The 19592-nt window shown below is 44.2% G+C and overlaps 1 protein-coding gene across 1 annotated transcript in view; it reads right to left on the reverse strand.

Annotated features, from left to right (window-relative positions):
- Nucleotides 1–19592, reverse strand: part of rnf41l (ring finger protein 41, like) — a 61493-nt gene that overhangs the window by 30480 nt on the left and 11421 nt on the right. Inside the window, exon 2 of the mRNA XM_067979292.1 lies at nt 3463–3565. The gene's annotated coding sequence lies outside the window, so the exon portion shown is untranslated. The remainder of the gene's footprint in view (nt 1–3462; nt 3566–19592) is intronic.

Below are 19592 nucleotides of genomic sequence, written 5' to 3' on the forward strand. Positions count from 1 at the left end.
TGAGGTGGGGGTCATTGTAAGTAGCAGGATATACTTAGTACTGTGCTTTCTTGGAAGGAGTTGATGGCTTCTCACACCTTTACTAATCTGGTATAGTCCTTAAACTTACTCTGGCATTGCTTAGCTGAGTGGGAGGAAGCTAGAGGCGGCACTCACTTGGGTGTAATTTTGACTTTAGATGCTAGTGTAAAACGGGCGATATTGATTCAATGGAATGAAAATCGGGCAAGCTGCATAACAGGCGGCTGAATCGATATCGCCCATTTTACACTACGCCCAAAGTCAAAATTACCCCCATTGCACAGCGATCTCCTGCCATTACTTCTGGGCATCTCTTGAGCACATAATCTAGGCTGACACTCCAGTGCAGTACTGAGGGAATGCTGCCTTGTTGGAGGTGCCGTCTTTCTGATGAGACGTTAAATTAAGGCCCTGTCTGCCCTCTCAAGTGGACATAAAAGGTCACGACACTATTCAAAGAAGAGCAGGGGAGTTCCCCCCGGTGTCCTAGCCAATATTTAACCCTCAACCAACGTCACTAAAATAGATTATCTGGTCGTTATCACACTGCAAATTAATTGCCGCATTTCCTACATTATAACAGTGACTACACTTCAAAAAGTACTTCATTGTTGTGAAGCACTTTGGGACATCCTGAGGTCATGAAAGGTGTTATATAAATGCAAGTTCTTTCTTGTACAAGGCAGCCAATTGCACACAGCAAGTTCCCACAAACAGCAATGTGATAATGATCAGATAATCTGTTTTAGTGATGTTGGTTAAGGGTTAAATATTGGCCAGGACTCCCCTGCTCTTCTTTGAAATAGTGCCCTAGGATCTTTTACATTCACCTGAAAGGTAGACAGAGCCTCTGTTTAATGTCTCATTTGAAAAACAGCACCTCCGATAATGTAGCACTCCCTCAGTACTGCACTGGAGTGTCAGCCTAGATTCTGTGCTGAATCTTTGGAGTGGGACTTGAACCCACAATATTATGACTCAGAGGCGAGAGTGCTACCCAATGAACCAAGGCTGACAGCGTGCAAGGGGCCCCAGAGAGTGGCCCGGATTGATTCAGTTGGCAATTTAAATCTCCTTCCCCTGCAGAAAACTGCTGGACATCCATGACAATACAGATGAAAATGCAAATCAACCATAGATAATAGCAGGCACCATTCCATTGCACAGCATCAATATCACTGTCTACATACTAAATTATAAACCATGGTCTGGTCACATTGGGCCATAATTTGCTGCCAAAATAACGGTGAGGCTAACGGCGCCTGCCATTATTTATGCGCAAATGCTACCGCAATTTCAGGTGAGGGCAGATGCACGGTTAAGTGTGGAAATCCAAAAGTTGCTGTCCGAGATGCGCGCTCCGCTGTTAACTTCGGGAGAACGGCATCGCGCTGTCTGCCTCACCACTGAAATGCATTGAACGCCATGAAATTCTTGTATTTACGCGGTAGACACGAACTAAACTCACCCACAGAAAGTTAACTCGTCCATTTCGCTCTAAGTACCTTTTTAACAATGTGACATCAAGGCAGCATTTGACAGAGTGTGGCACCAAGGAGCCCTAGTAAAATTGAAGTCAATGGGAATCAGGGGGAAAACTCTCCAGTGGCTGAAGTCATACCTAGCACAAAGGAAGAAGGTAGTGGTTGTTGGAGGCCAATCATCTCAACCCCAGGACATTGCTGCAGGAGTTCCTCAGGGCAGTGTCCTAGGCCCAACCACCTTCAGCTGCTTCATCAATGACCTTCCCTCCATCATAAGGTCAGAAATGGGGATGTTCGCTGATGATTGCACAGTGTTCAGTTTCATTTGTAACCCCTCAAATAATGAAGCAGTCCGAGCCCGCATGCAGCAAGACCTGTACAACATCCAGGCTTGGGCTCATAAGTGGCAAGTAACATTCGTGCCAGACAAGTGCCAGGCAATGACCATCTCCAACAAGAGAGAGTCTAACCACCTCCCCTTGACATTCAACGGCATTACCATCGCCGAATTCCCCACCATCAACATCCTGGGGGTCACCATTGACCAGAAACTTAACTGGACCAGCCACATAAATACTGTGGCTACAAGAGCAGGTCAGAGGCTGGGTATTCTGCGGCGAGTGACTCATCTCTTGACTCCCCAAAGCCTTTCCACCATCTACAAGGCACAAGCCAGGAGTGTAATGGAATACTCTCCACTTGCTTGGATAAGTGCAGCTCCAACAACACTCAAGAAGCTCGACACCATCCAAGATAAAGCAGCCCGCTTGATTGGCACCCCATCCACCACCCTAAACATTCACTCTCTTCACCACTGGTGTACCGTGGCTGCAGTGTGTACCATCCACAGGATGCACTGCAGCAACTCGCCAAGGCTTCTTCGACAGCACCTCCCAAACCCGCGACCTCTACCACCTACAAGGACAAGAGCAGCAGGCACATGGGAACAACACCACCTGCACATTCCCCTCCAAGTCACACACCATCCTGACTTGGAAATATATCGCCGTTCCTTCATCGTCCAAAATCCTGGAACTCCCTTCCTAACGGACTGCAGTGGTTCAAGAAGGTGGCTCACCACCACCTTCTCAAGGGCAATAAATGCCGGCCTCACCAGCGACGCCCACATCCCATGAACGAATAAAAAAAGAGTATTCATTATTGCCAGTCAACCTCTCTGGAACTGAAAATCAACTATTAAAAGTTTGACGTCTCATTCCTTCAGGTTTTAAAATTGTTGGAGATTTTAAAAATGTAAAATTTTAAATTAAAATTTTTTCCTTTTCCTCTCTCTTAATCCAATCTTTCTTTCCCTCTCTTTCTGTACCTGATTTGACATTGAATTCACCCATTCTAACTTATACTTTCTTCTCAGTCTTTGCACTATTAATTTCACAATCTTTCAATTTGATTGGTTAAGGAGAAACACAGCTGCTTGCCCTGTTCACTCAGATCCCAGGTTTCCCTCGCTGCAACGTTATCAGCTCGTACTTTCAGCAACTTGCCACGCAAAAATTTTTAAAACCTAAACGTACAAGGGCAAGTCTAACTAATGGCAGATGCCGTTAGATGCCCTGCCACAGCAAATTATGGACCCAATATAAAAATTCTAACTATTGAAGGAAAGAGATGAACTTTATTATAAATATTCAATAATAAATTTATGCAGTATCCTTCATAATAGCTGTTTTCTATTCTACAAGATATCAAAATAAATGCAACTACATTTCCAACACAAAATAGTATAAAAGTTGACCTTGAGTAATATAAACAATGCTTTCACAATATTAACTAAACAAAGTCAATCCAATCAATCTTATAAAACACAGCTTTACAATAGTATGCTGATGGACATACCAAAAAAAACACTTATTCCTGAGGCTGGAAATTCATTTGACCTGGTTTAACTATGGTAACATTTTCAATTTGACAATATAATCATTGAGAAAATACTGACCTGTATTTTAATGCATTTGCAGGGATCATTAAAAAATTTTGTCATACAATTGCCTCAGTACTGTGTAAATCGTCCAACTGCTCATCTGCTCCAACCTCCAAGTCTGGCAAGACAAAAAAGGTCAGTGATCCATGTTTCCAAAAGGCACAAATCCACAGTTAGTTGTTCAAGGGAGAAAACAATAAGCCAATGTTCACGTGAGCCAATCTCTTGGAGCAAACCACATTCATAGGATTATGAAATAATCTAAAACTACATAGTTTCTTCATTATTTCTATGTGCATTTTTCACATACAAACAAGAAATACTATAATCAACAAAGCAAAGGTAACAAAAGAATCAGAGTGTGAGACATTTCCATTTTCAATCTACTCTCCTCTAACCTGTCCTGCTTTAATGGCTTTTGATCAGTTGAACTTGCCACTTTTTACATTTCCCATTGTAGAACTTTCATAACTCAATGATCTTGGAGTATTGCCATGAACAGCCTCCCTTCATTTTCTCCTAGTTTTGTGAATCCCTCATCTGAAACGATTAACATCCTATCATAGTGTGATAAGAATAGAAAATCACTAAACCAGTTACAAAATAAAAGCCTGCATGAAGTCCAGCCATAAGAGATTTGTACTACACTAAGAGTACTGTGGATTTTCTCATTGTTAAAACTGTAATTTGGTAAATTACTGTAAATTTTGAATATTATGCAGGAGACTTCTGTAGCATTTGTGTGAAACTACATTAAGTTAATGTACCAGTGTGACAAATTCCATGGTCTTCTCACTCTAAGGGCAGCTATGCGCAGGACTAACATTTTGTATAAACATATCTGAATAATTTCTGTATACATTTAAAGCAAAAGCTAAGGCAAGACGAGGCTTAAATTGGCTGCTGGGCTCCAGTTCATCTGGTTCTTGGAAGGTGGCCTTTGTCCTTAATATCCATCTTGATTTAATATGTTATTAATCCAGGAAGACATTGTTTGGAACATATGTACAACATCCTTTAGTGGAGCATTGACTCTGGAACCGTTAAGCCATTTAGGCTATGACACTAATAGGAATTATTTTGCCCAGGATTTTCCTTTCCGGCAGTACTGCTGCCATAATTGTGGCAAAATGGGCTTTGTGTCTACCTGACTGATCCTGGTGAATTTTCCATTTTCACTTGCCCAAGTACAATGGCTCTCTGTATTTGGTAACTCACCGTTTGGGGGTGGGGGGGGGTTGGCGGGGGGAGGTAGGGGCTGGGATGGCCATTGCTGCAGGAGGCAGATGCCAGCAACAGCATAAAAAGGGCAGCCGACCTTGAAGAGGCGAAATCTACTGATGTAGGACTACCACTCTGAAGGGCTGCAGTATTTAGGCTATTACCGTGTCCATTTAAATATTTTGGGTCATTCTACCTCCTTTAGCAATGCTGGATGCCTGTTGAATGTCAGTGCTTCTAGTGTCCAGCGTTGCCAAAGAAACAATGATGGAAAGTGTGATGTATGACATTACTCCACCATTATATTCTCAGCTAAATGCACTTGCTCACATTTGGACATTTAACAGAAGTGACAACCAAAAATGGGTGAAGATCTGGCGTAATGAATGCCCGATCCATTTTTCATTGTTGCTTACAAATGAAAGTCGCTGTACAGGAAAATCAAGGGCAAATAGGAAAATTAAACCTTCAGTGTGTGGGACTCAAGAGGATTGAACCATGAGAGTATGAGGAAACCAGTGTAATCCTGGTTGGAATAGAACCAGATGCTTGTGCTGGAGAGAGTAAAACAGGCAAACCATTCATTTCTGTTTTGGCAGAGTGTATCTTTAAAAAGATCAAACTGTTTACTGCTATCATCAGACCAAAATCTTGCCATGTATTTCATTTGTTTAACCACAGCAAATAAATCTAGTTAGTTAATTCTTAATCTGAGCCAAGCTTGAGTGTGGTGTGTCTTCTGGAGTGGCTTGGAGAGGAATAAAATACTGAGGACACAGCGAACTAGTACTTTCCCTTATTGGCCCTGGATTCTTTCTTCTTTTTTTGTCTCTCCCAGGAGATTATATGGCTGGGGGGGCAGGGGGTAGGAAGTGCCTAGTCATGATGCTCCAGCCATCATGAGTGTGGAGCAGGCTTGATGGTCCAGCTGGTCTTTTCCTCCCTGTCAATTTCATAGTGCGAGTGCTAAAGCATATGAGATCTCTGCAGAGGCAGAAAGATGAGTGGCTGCAGCTTCTTGTGCATTTTCTCTCATTGTCCTCTCTGTACTTCTCTGGCTTTTCTCTCTCTCTCTCTCCCTCTTTCCAAGATCTCAATTTCTATATACCGATCCCACACTTCTTCCTCTTTCATTCTCTGTATTTTTTTCTCCACCTTCTTCTTCTCTGACTTCCCATGGAGACCTGAAGTCGGGCTCTGGCTCCAATCCTGATAGTCAGAGTTAGGACAGGCACTGGGAGCGAGAAGGGGAGCTCAGGATAGGAGGGAATGGGGAGGCTGGGACCCAGACTGGGATGTGCTAACAAGCACACACCAAAGCTACGTTACTTAATATTTTTAATTTTGGCAATGAGAACAAATGCAAGGCAACTTGTTGACTTTAACTGCGGTGGAGGCATTAGAAATGGCCTCAGCATTCTTGGGTTAGGGAAAAGACAACATACAGCCAAGTTTCCTACTTATGATTTCTATCCAGTAACGTCTGCTGAAGTACACATGTGCAGAGGATAGTATTGAGCTGAACTGTGATGATTCAAAAGCTTGATGACATGTTAGATTCACACATGAAGAGTGGCCATTTAGGTGAGTTAGCAGAGGGCTACTGCCATCCACCATAGTAGCATTCAGGATGGGCAATGTGGAGAAAATTGAAGAGAAAAAATATATTAGAAACTGTACTTAAATTGCTAACAAAATGTAAGGATGTATTGCAGGGTGGTAGATAGTGAAGAGAACATTAAGCATAAAGGAAAACAAAAAGAGGATTAGGAGGGGCAAAACCATCGTTGAAGAGAAAGGGTTTTAAGGAGGTATGTGATGGCACAGAGGGAGATGATAAGGTACAGATGTTGAGGGAGGGAGTTTCAGAGTGTGGAAAAATAATGGCTGAAGGGGCTGCTGCACATGATGGAGTGGAGAATGAGAAGTAGACCTGTGTTTGAGGACCAGAAGGTGAGCATGGGTACATGCAGCTGGAGGAAATCCCAGAGGTAGGAAGGGTGAGGCATTAGAAGAACTTGAAGGTGAGGATGAAAATCTTAAAGTTGATTCTACTGGGCATGGAAAGTCAGTACAGCTTGGGATGCAGGCCTTTGTGTGGTTAAGAACAGGTGTGTGGCACTCTGGGTGACTTGTCACTTTTGAGGGGTCAAGCCGGTAAGGAATACGTCGGAGTCCAGCCGTAAGGTGATAAAAATATGGGTTAGGGTTTCATTGACAGAGCCACAGCAGCACAGAGGCAATGATTTGGAGGTGAAGGCAAGCAGTCTTGGTGACGGATTGAATGTGGTGGAGGAAGCGGAGCTCAGGATTGAACAATACCCCAGGGTTCTGCACCTCTGAGTTTAGCCTGAGCTGGCAGCTGAGGAGTCAAGGCGAGAGGCACACAGGTGTTTGGAGGTGATGAAAAAGATGGCTTTGATTTTGCCAATATTAAACTGAAACAAGCGACTGTATAACATTAGGTGGTAGGGCCATATTGGGCGATGAACTGATATGTTCTTATGAAGAGTAACCAGCCCAAGAAGTAGGAGCAGGAGTAGGCCACAAAGCCCCTCAAGCCTGCTCCACCATTCAATCAGATCATGGCTGATCTTCGACCTCAACTCCACTTTCCCACCCGATCCCCACATCCCTTGATTTCCCTCTTCAAGTGTGCACAAACATACTGTCTACAAATGTACAGCCACGGAGGCTCTACAGGCTCTACATTTATGCTGACAACACCCAGCTCGACCTCAACACCACCTCTGCAGACCCCTCCACGGCCTCTGTGTTGTCAGACTGCTTGTCAAATATGCAGTCCTGGATTTCCTCCAATTAAACATTGGGAAGACCAAAACCACCGTCTTCAGCTCCAGCCACAAACTCTGTTCTCTCGCCATCAATTCCATCACCCTCCATGACCAATGTCTCAGACTAAACCAGTCTGTGCGCATTCTCGGCGTCCTGTATGACCCCGAGTTGAACTGTCATGCCCATATCCTCTCTATCACAAAGACCGCCTACTTTCACTTACGTAACATCGCCCATCACCACTCCTGCCTCAGCTTATCTGCTACTGAAACCCTCATCCATTTTTTGTTACCTCCAGAATCGGCTATTCCAATGCTACTCTCCTGGCCGGCCTCCTATCTTCCACTATCCATAAACTTGAGCTCATCCAAAACTCTGTTGCCCATATCCTAATCCACGCCAAGTCCCGTTCATCCATTACTCCACACTCACTGACCTACATTGGCTCCTGATCCACCAACGCCTCGATTTTAAATTTCTAATCCTCGTGTTCAAATCCCTCCATGGCCTTGCTCCTCCCTATCTCTATAGCCTTCCCCAGCTCTACAATCCTCCAAGAACTCTGAGCTCCTCCACTCTGGCCTTGAGTACCCCCACTTCCTTCGCCCCACTATTGGCGGCCATGCCTTCAGCCATCTAAGCCCAAAGCTCTGGAATTCCTTCCCCAAAGCTCTACGCTTATCCACCTCTTCCTCCTCATTTAAGATGCTCCTTAAAACTTACCCTGACCAACCTTTTAGTCACCCATCCTAATATCTCCTTCTTTGGTTCGGTGTCAATTTTTGTCTGAATAAGCGCCTGTGTTAAAGATGCTATATAAATGCAAGTTGTTGTTGCAATCAGAACACTATCAATTTTCTTACCCTCGCTCACACAATCTTTAAAAAAGCTCAATATACATGTGGCATCAATAGTGCTTTGAAATTCGTCCTCTTGTTTTTAAAAATTATTTGAACAAAAGTTACTGAGCAGCTGATGCTAGAATCTAAAGAAAAACATTCCATTAGTACAGCTAACTGATGCATCCTGGAAAATTAGGTACATTGCACAGAGTCACAGCTCTGGGAAAAAATATCAAGTCCAAGCCCAGACTTTTGGGAGAGGTTGAGGCCTTCAAGTAAGTACTTTAATGACGGCATCAAAAGAAAAAAATGAGGGACATTACATAGAATGTACAGCATAGGCCCATTGGGCCATTAGGCCCAACATGTCCATGCCAGTGTTTATGTTCCACAAGAGCCTCCTCCCTCCCTACTTCATCCAACCCTATTCGAGTGGATGATCCATCTCTGTCTCTTCCCGATATCCCCACCATCACAGGAGCCAGTCTTCAGCCAATTTGATTAAGAAACGGCTGAGTGCACTGCATACAACAAAGGCTATGGGCCCTGACAACATCCCGGCTGTCGTGCTGAAGTCTTGTGCTCCAGAACTAGCCGCGCCTCCAGCCAAACTGTTCTAGTACAGCTATACCACTGGAATCTACCCGACAATGAGCAAAATTGCCCAGGTACGTCCTGTCCACAAAAAGCAGGGCAAATCCAATCCGGCCAATTACCGCCCCATCAGTCTACTCTCAATCATCAGCAAAGTGATGGAAGGTGTCTTCGACAGTGCTATCAAGCGGCACTTACTCACCAATAACCTGCTCACCGATGCTCAGTTTGGGTTCCGCCAGGACCACTTGGCTCCAGACCTCATTACAGCCTTGGTCCAAACATGGACAAAAGAGCTGAATTCCAGAGGTGAGGTGAGAGTGACTGCCCTTGACATCAAGGCAGCATTTGACCAAGTGTGGCATCAAGCAGCCCAAGTAAAATTGAAGTCAATGGGAATCAGGGGGAAAACTCTAGTGGCTGGAATTATACCGAGCACAAAGGAAGATGGAAGTGGTTGTTGGAGGCCAATCATCTCATCCCCAGGGCATTGCTGCAGGAGTTCCTCAGGGCAGTGTCCTAGGCCCAACCATCTTCAGCTGCTTCATCAATGACCTTCCCTCCATCATAAGGTCAGAAATGGGGATATTCGCGATGATTGCACAGTGTTCAGTTCCATTCGCAACCCCTCAGATAACGAAGCAGTCCGTGCCCGCATGCAGCAAGACCTGGACAACATCCAGGTTTGGGCTGAAAAGTGGCAAGTAACATTCGCGCCAGCCAAGTGCCAGACAATGACCATCTCCAACAAGAGAGAGTCTAACCACCCCCCCTTGACATTCATTGACATTACCATCACCGAATCCCCCACCATCAACATCCTGCAGGTTATCATTGACCAGAAACTTAACTGGACCAGCCACATAAATACTGTGGCTACAAGAGCAGGTCAGAGGCTGGGTATTCTGCGGCGAGTGACTCATCTCCTGACTCCCTAAAGCCTTTCCACCATCTACAAGGCACAAGTCAGGAGTGTGATGGAATACTCTCCACTTGCTTGGATGAGTGCAGCTCCAACAACACTCAAGAAGCTCGACACCATCCAAGATAAAGCAGCCCGCTTGATTGGCACCCCATCCACCACCCTAAACATTCACTCCCTTCACCACCGGCTGCAGCGTGTACCATCCACAGGATGCACTGCAGCAACTCGCCAAGGCTTCTTCGACACCACCTCCCAAACCCGCGACCTCTACCAACTAGAAGGACAAGGGCAGCAGGCAAATGGGAACAACAACACCTGCATGTTCCCCTCCAAGTCACACACCATCCCGACTTGGAAATATATCTCCATTCTTTCATCGTCGCTGGGTCAAAATCCTGGAACTCCCTACCTAACAGCACTGTGGGAGAAACTTCACCACACGGACTGCAGCGTTTCAAGAAGGTGGCTCACCACCACCTTCTCAAGGGCAATTAGGGATGGGCAATAAATGCTGGCCTTGCCAGCCATGCCCACATCCCATGAACGAATTTTTAAAAAAGCATATCCTTCTATTTCTTTCTCCCTCATGCATTTATTTAGCTTCCCCTTAAATGCATCCATGTTAGTCGCCTCAACTACTCCTTGTGGTAGCGAGTTCCACATTCCAGCCACTCTCTGGGTAAAGAAGTTTCTCCTAAATTCCCTATTGGATTTATTAGTGACTATCTTATATTTATGCCTCTAGTTCTGGTCTGCCCCGCATGTGGAAATATCTTCTCTACGTCTACCCTATCAAACCCGTTCATAATCTTACAGACCTCTATCACGTCACCCCTCAGCCTGTTCAATCTTTCCTGATAGGTATAACCTCAGTTCTGGTATCATCCTTGTAAATCTTTTTTGCACCTTCTCCAGCGCTTCTATATCCTTATTATAATATGGAGACCAAAGCTGTTCACAGTATTTCAAGATGTGTAGTCTAACCAAAGTTTTTTTTTTATATTCGTTCATGGGATGTGGGCGTCGCTGGCGAGGCCGGCATTTATTGCCCATCCCTAATTGCCCTTGAGAAGGTGGTGGTGAGCCGCCTTCTTGAACCACTGCAGTCAGTGTGGTGATGGTTCTCCCACAGTGCTGTTAGGGAGTTCCAGGATTTTGACCCGGCGACGATGAAGGAACAGCGATATATTTCCAAGTCGGGATGGTGTGTGACTTGGAGGGGAACGTGCAGGTGGTGTTGTTCCCATGTGCCTGCTGCTCTTATCCTTCTAGGTGGTAGAGGTCGCGGGTTTGGGAGGTGCTGTCGAAGAAGCCTTGGAGAGTTGCTGCAGTGCATCCTGTGGATGGTACACACTGCAACCACAGTGCATCCGTGGTGGAAGGAGTGAATGTTTAGGGTGGTGGATGGGGTGCCATTCAAGCGGGATGGTGTTGAGCTTCTTGAGTGTTCTACTTTTGTACTCTATGCCTCTATTTATAAAGCCCAGGGTCATAAGAACATAAGAAATAGGAGCAGGAGTAGGCCAATCGGCCCTTCGAGCCTGCTCCGCCATTTAATAAGATCATGGCTGATCCGATCCCAACCTCAAATCTAAATTCATGTCCAATTTCCTGCCCACTCCCCGTAACCCCAAATTCCCTTCACTTCTAGGAAACTGTCTATTTCTGCTTTGAGTTTATTCAAAGATGTAGCTTCCACAGCTTCCTGGGGCAGCAAATTCCACAGACCTACCACCCTCTGAGTGAAGAAGTTTCCCCTCATCTCAGTTTTGAAGGAGCAGCCCCTTATTCTAAGATTATGCCCCCTAGTTCTAGTTTCACCCAACCTTGGGAACATCCTCACCGCATCCACCCGATCAAGCCCCCTCACAATCTTATATGTTTCAATAAGATCGCCTCTCATTCTTCTGAACTCCAATGAGTAGAGTCCCAATCTACTCAACCTCTCCTCATATGTCCGCCCCCTCATCCCCGGGATTAACCGAGTGAACCTTCTCTGTACTGCCTCGAGAGCAAGTATGTCTTTTCTTAAGTATGGAGACCAAAACTGTATGCAGTATTCCAGGTGCGGTCTCACCAATACCTTATATAACTGCAGCAATACCTCCCTGTTTTTATATTCCATCCCCCTAGCGATAAACGCCAACATTCCATTGGCCTTCTTGATCACCTGCTGCACCTGCATACTAACTAACACATTTTCTTGCACTAAGACCCCTAGATCTCTTTGTACTGCAGTACTTTCCAGTCTCTTGCCATCAAGAAAATAATTTGCTCTCTGGTTTTTCCTGCCAAAGTGCATAACCTCACATTTTCCAATATTGTATTTCATCTGCCAAATCTCCGCCCACTCACCCAGCCTGTCTATATCCCCCTGAAGGTTTTTTATGTCCTCCTCACTCTCTACTTTCCCTCCCGTCTTTGTATCATCTGCAAACTTCGATATGTTGCACTCGGTCCCCTCCTCCAAAACGTTAATATCGATCGTAAAGAGTTGGGGACCCAGCACTGACCCCTGCGGAACACCACTGGCCACTGGTTGCCAGTCCGAGAATGAACCACTTATCCCAACTCTCTGCTTCCTGTTAGATAACCAATCCTCCTCCCGTATTCTTTTTTTAAACCGCTTTCTTAACCTGCCCTGTCATCTTCAACGATATACCCCCAGATCACCCTGTTCCTGTTTCACTTTTAGAGTTTGTCCTCTAGTTTATATTACCTCTCCTCATTCTTCCTACCGAAATGTATCACTTCACATTTTTCTGCGTTAAATTTCATCTGCCACGTGTCTGCCCATGCCACCAGCCTGTCTATATCCTCGAAGTCTATCACTATCCTACTCACTGTTTACTATCCTTCCAAGTTTTGTGTCATCTGCAAATATTGAAATTGTGCCCTGTACAAAACTAGGTGGGATCCTGAGTTGTGAGGAAGTTGCAAAGAGGCTTCAAGGCGATTTAGACAAGATGAGTGAGTGGGCAAATACATGGCAGATGCAGTATAATGTGGATAAATGTGAAGTTATCCACTTAGAAACATGGAAAATAGGAGCAGGAGTGGGCCATTCGGCCTTTCGAGCCTGCTCCGCCATTCAATATGATCATGGCTGATCCTCTATCTCATTACCATATTACCCCTCTCTCCCCATACCCCTTGATGCCTTTTGTGTCTAGAAATCTATCTAGCTCCTTCTTAAATATATTCAGTGACTTGGCCTCCACAGCCTTCTGTGGTAGAGAATTCCACAGGTTCACCACCCTCAGAGTGAAGAAATTTCTCCTCATCTCAATCCTACATGTCCTAGCCCGTATCCTGAGGCTGTGACCTCTCGTTCTGGACCTCCCCCCCCCGCCGCCGCCAGCCAGGGGAAACATCCTGTCTGTCTAGCCTGTCAGAATTTTATATCTTTCAATGAGAACCCCTCTCATTCTTCTAAACTCGAGTGAATACAGGCCGAGTCGACCCAATCTCTCCTCATACGACAGTCCTGCCATCCCAGGAATCAGTCTGGTAAACCTTCGCTGCACTCCCTCCATGGCAAGTATATCCTTTCTTCGGTAAGGAGACCAAAACTGCACACAATACTCCAGGTGTGGTCTCACCAAGGCCCTGTATAACTGCAGTAAGGCATCCTTGCTCCTGTACTCAAATCCTCTTGCAATGAAGGCCAACATACCATTTGCCTTCCTAACTGCTTGCTGCACCTGCATGTTTGCTTTCCGTGACTGGTGTACAAGGACACCTGGGTCCCTTTGTACATCAACATTCCCCAATCTATCACCATTTAAATAATACTCTGCCTTTCTGTTTTTCCTTCCGAAGTGGATAACTTCACATTTATCCACATTATACTGCATCTGCCATGTATTTGCCCACTCACTCAACTTGTCTAAATCGCCTTGAAGCCTCTTTGCATCCTCCTCATAACTCACGATCCCACATAGTTTTGTGTCGTCAGAAAACTTGGAAATATTACATTTGGTTCCTTCATCCAAATCATTGATATATATTGTGAATAGCTGGGGCCCAAGCACTGATTCCTGCAGTACCCCACTAGTCACCGCCTGCCACCCTGAAAAAAAACATTTATTCCTACTCTCTGTTTCCTGTGTTAACCAATTTTCAATCCATACCAGTATATTACCACCAATCCCGTGTGCTTTAATTTTGCACACTAACCTCTTATGTGGGACTTTATCAAAAGGCCTTCTGAAAATCTAAATAAACCACATCCACTAGTTCTCCCTTATCTATTCTACCAGTTACATCCTCAAAAAACTCCAGTAGGTTTGTCAAACACGATTTCTCTTTCATAAATCCATGTTGACTTTGTCTAATCCCGTTGATATTTTCCAAGTGTCCTGTTATCACATCCTTTATAATAGACTAGCATTTTCCCTACTACTGATGTTAGGCTAACCGGTCTGTAGTTCTCTGTTTTCTCTCTCCCTCCTTTTTTAAATAGTGGGGTTACATTTGCCACCCTCCAATCTGTAGGTACTGTTCCATAATCTATAGAATTTTGGAAGATGACAACTAATGCATCCACTATTTCTATGGCTACCTCTTTTAGTACTCTGGGATGCAGATTATCAGGTCCTGGGGATTTATCGGCTTTCAGTCCCATTAATTTCTCCAGCACTATTTTTTTTTACTAATACTAATTTCCTTTAATTCCTCCTTCTCACTAGTCCTTTGGTTCCCTAGCATTTCTGGGAAGTTATTTGTGTCTTCTTCCATGAAGACAGATCCAAAGTATTTGTTTAATTGCTCTGCCATTTCCCTGTTCCCCATTATAAATTCTCCCGTTTCTGACTGTAAGGGACCTACATTTGTTTTCACTAACTTTTTCTTTTTACATACTTATGGAAGCTTTTACAGTCCACTTTTATGTTCCTTGCAAGTTTACTCTCTTAAATCAATCTCTTGGTCCTTTTTTGCTGAATTCTAAACTGCTCCCAATCCTCAGGCTTGCTACTTTTTCTGGCAACTTTATATGACTCCTCTTTGGATCTAATACGATCCTTAATTTCTTTTGTTAGCCATGGTTGGGCCGCATTTCCTTTTGTGTTTTTGTGCCAGAAAGGAATGTATAATTGTTGCAATTCATGTATTCGTTCCTTAAATGTTAGCCATTGCCTATCCACCGTCATGCCTTTTAATGAAGCTTCCCAATCTACCATAGCCAACTCACTCCTCATACCTTTGTAGTTTCCTTTGTTTAGATTTAGGACCCTAGTTTCGGATGGGACTACTTCACTTTCCATCTTAATGAAGAATTCTATCATGTTATGGTCACTCTTCCCTAAAGGACCCTGCACAACAAGATTATTAATTAACCCCTTCTCATTGCACAATACCCAATCTAGGATAGCCTGTTCCCTGGTTGGCTCCTCAACGTACTGGTCTAAAAAACCATCTCGTGCACACTCCAGGAATTCATCCTCCACTGTCTTATTGCTAATTTGGTTTGGCCATCTATATGCAGATTAAATATCACCCATGATTACTGTAGTACCCTTATTACATGCATCTCTAATTTCCTGTTTGATCCAATCCCCTACATTACCACTACTGTTTGGAGGCTTATAGACAACTCCCACCAGTGTTTTCTGCCCCTTGGTGCTTCTTAACTCCACCTAGACTGATTCTACATCTTGATTTTCTGAGCCAATATCCTTTCTCACTATTGCTCTGATTTCATCCTTCACTAACAACACCAACCCACCTCCTTTTCCTTTTTGCCTGTCTTTCCTAAGTATCGAATACCCTTGGATATTCAGCTCCCAGCCTTGGTCACCCTGCAGCCATGTCTCTGTAATTGCTATTATATCATATCCATTTACATCTATTTGCGCTGTTAATTCATCTACCTTATTACGAATGCTTTGTGCATTCACATACAGTGCCTTTAGATTTGTCTTTTTAACATTTTTAGACATCTTAACATTTTTTTGTACTATGGCCCTATTTGTCTTAGTACCATTTTTTTCTTACCCGGACCCTAGTTGTTGTCTTTTGTTTGTACACTCTGTCCCTTCCCGACACAATCTGGTTATCCTCTTCGGAAGGAAAAACAGAAAGGCAGAGTATTATTTAAATGGTGATAGATTGGGAAATGTGGATGTACAAAGGGACTTGGGTGTCTTTGTACACCAGTCACTGAAAGTAAACATGCAGGTGCAGCAAGCAGTTAGGAAGGCAAATGGTATGTTGGCCTTCATTGCAAGAGGATTTGAGTACAGGAGCAAAGATGTCTTACTGCAGTTATACAGGGCCTTGGTGAGACCACACCTGGAGTAATGTGTGCAGTTTTGGTCTCCTTACCTAAGAAAGGATATATTTGCCATGAAGGGAGTGCAGCGAAGGATCACCAGACTGATTCCTGGGATGGCAGGACTGTCGTATGAGGAGAGATTGGGTCGACTCGGCCTGTATTCACTCGAGTTTAGAAGAATGAGGGAGGATCTCATTGAAACATATAAAATTCTGACAGGGCGAGTCAGACTGGATGCAGGGAGGATGTTTCTCCTCGCTGGGGGGTCCAGAACAAAGGGTCACAGTCTCAGGAAACGGGGTAGGACATTTAGGACTGAGATGAGGAGAAATGTCTTCACTCTGAGGGTGGTGAACCTGTGGAATTCTCTACCACAGAAGGCTGTGGAGGCCAAGTCACTGAATACATTTAAGAAGGAGCTGGATAGATTTCTGGGCACAAAACGCATCAAGGGGTATGAGGAGAGAGGGGTAATATGGTATTGAGATAGCCATGATCATGTTGAATGGCAGAGCAGGCTCGAAGGGCCGAATGGCCTGCTCCTGCTCCTATTTTCTATGTTTCTATGTACACCCACGTCAATAATATAGATCAAGAAAAGCAGTGGTCCCAGCACCGACCTCTGGGGAACACCACTGTACACCTCCCTCCAGTCCGTTCAGACCAGGGGCTTTATCCTTTCTAAGTTTGATTACTTTATCAATTATCTTCCCCCTTTCTATCGTAAATGTCTTTATATCTTTTTTGATCTCTTCTTCTAATGTAATGCCCACCATGTTAGTCTCCCTGGTAAATACTGAGGCATAGTAACGATTCAATATTTCCACCTTTTTTTTAATTCGTTCATGGGATTTGGGCGTCGCTGGCTAAGGCCAGCATTTATTGCCCATCCCTAATTGCCCTCGAGAAGGTGGTGGTGAGCCACCTTCTTGAACCGCTGCAGTCCGTGTGGTGAAGGTTCTCCCACAGTGCTGTTAGGAAGGGAGTTCCAGGATTTTGACAGCGACGATGAAGGAACGGCGATATATTTCCAAGTCGGGATGGTGTGTGACTTGGAGGGGAACGTGCAGGTGGTGGTGTTCCCATGTACCTGCTGTTCTTGTCCTTCTAGGTGGTAGAAGTCGCGGGTTTGGGAGGTGCTGTCGAAGAAGCCTTGGCGAGTTGCTGCAGTGCAGCCACTGTGCGCCGGTGGTGAAGGATGGTGTCGAGCTTCTTGAGTGTTGTTGGAGCTGCACTCATCCAGGCAAGTGGAGAGTATTCCATCACACTCCTGACTTGTGCCTTGTAGATAGTGGAAAGGCTTTGGGGAATCAGGAGGTGAGTCACTCACCGCAGAATACCCAGCCTCTGACCTGCTGTCATTACCTGGGAGTTTATCGTGTGTATCCCTTAGTGGTCCTATCCCTTTCCTAATTTTTTTGTTATTTATGTGTCTGTCGAATACTTTACTATTACTTTTTGTACTCCTTGATAATTTAATTTTGTAGTTTCTCTTTGCCTTCCTAATAGTTTTTTTGACTTCTTTCCTAACCTTTTTGTATTCCCTTTTGTCATCCTCTCCTTTATTTGTATATTTAATTAGAATATGTCTTTTTCTTTAGTTTCAATTTTATCATTATTTCTTTATTCATCCATGGTGTGTCATTACTGGCTAGTTTGTTCTTGCTTTTTAGTGGGATATATTTCTCCTGGACTCTATTGATCACAGTGTTAAATGTTTCCCACTGCTGTTCTATTTCTTTGTCAGTAAATTTTTCATTTCTTACTCATTTCATAGATTTGCCTACATGATTAATGATTATAACTCAATGTCCTTAACTAATTTCGCATATTTGCTTACATACTTCTTCCACCACCTCCTTTCCACTATTAAGTGATCTGTAGTATACCCCCATTAGCCTGATCGGTTCCTTCTTATCTTTTATTTCAACCCATATGGATTCTGTTTCTGTCCTTGTTAGTTATTTCCATTTTTTTCTACTGCCATTATTACCCTAATTAGTACAGCTACTCCACCCCCTTCTTCCTTCTCCATACTTTCTGATTATGTTATAACTAGCAATATTTAGTTGTCAGTCCTGTTCTTTACGTCGCCATGTTTCAGTTATTCCTACTAAAACTGCTTCCTTGCTACAGATTATTGCCTCCAGTTCCCCCATTTTATTTTGGATGCTGCATACATTGCTGTACAGGCAGTTTAATTCCTCTATTAGTTGTTCCATTTACTTTATTTTCAGCAACCCTTTTATACAGTTTTATAACTGTATTTGCTCCATGACCGTTTGTTATTTCTTTTCCTTACCCTGGTCTGACCTTTACATTCATCTCCTATTTCTTTTATCTTTAGGCTTTTGTTATTGCTACCAGATACCTACCCCCACCCTGCTAATTTAAAGCCTTATGCACCGCCCTATTTATCCTTTCCACTCGGACTCAGATCCCATTCCAGTTCAGGTGGAGCCCGTCCCAGTGGTGCAGTTCCTTCCTGTCCTGGAACTGGTGCCAGTATCCCATGAAATGGAACCCCTCCTTCCCACACCAGTCTTTCAGCCACGCATTCACCTTCCTGATCTGCCTATCACAGGCCAATTAGCACGTGGCTCGGGTAGCAATCCCAAGATTGCCAACCATGAGCTCCTCTTTTTTTAATTTAGTTCCTAACTTCTGATATTCCCTTAGCAGGACCTTCTCCCTTTTCTTCCGTGTCATTGGTCTCAACATGGATCACAAGAACTGGATCCTCTCCCTCCCTTTCCGATTTCCTCTCCAGTTGCTCAGAGATATCCTTTACCCTTGAACCAGGTAGGCAACACACCCCCTGGACTCTCAGTCGTGACTGCAGAGGATGCTATCTATCCCCCTGATTATAGAATCCCCTATGACCACAACCTTTCTATTCTGATCCTCCCCCACCTTGGACTGCCTCATGCTCCATGTGCCATGGTTAGGATTCTGGGCATCCTCCCTGCAGCCTTCATCCTCATAGGCATCAAGTACCTCGTACCTGTTGGATAGGACCAGTGTCTGCGAGACCTCCTTCTCTACTTCCCCCTCCCTTATGTGTCAGGGTGCCTCTAACTCACACTCCAGCTCAAAGACTCTGAGCCAGAGGTCTCAAGCTAGAGACATTTACTTCAGATGTGGCAATCAAGGACAGTCCCGCTGTCCATAAACTCCCACATATTACAGTCCCAACACACAGCCTGTACTGCCATTTCAAGTTTTTATTTATTTATTTGTCAGTAGTTTATTTCTAGGACTAAAAGAATCACTTGAGATCTAGATTAGAATTTATGAATATACCAGGTTATAAGGTTTACAGGAAGGATAGGGAAACTGGTAGAGGGGGAGGAGTAGCCTTAGTGATTAAGGATGAAATTACTTCAATGATAAGAGAGGTAAGCAGGCAGTGGAGACTTTATGGGTAGAATTAAGAAATAGAAAAGGATTTAAGACTGTAGTGGGAGTTGTGTGTAGGCCCTCTGGTAGC

The sequence above is a fragment of the Heptranchias perlo genome, chromosome 3, assembly GCF_035084215.1.
Source record: "Heptranchias perlo isolate sHepPer1 chromosome 3, sHepPer1.hap1, whole genome shotgun sequence".
Lineage (NCBI taxonomy): Eukaryota > Metazoa > Chordata > Chondrichthyes > Hexanchiformes > Hexanchidae > Heptranchias > Heptranchias perlo.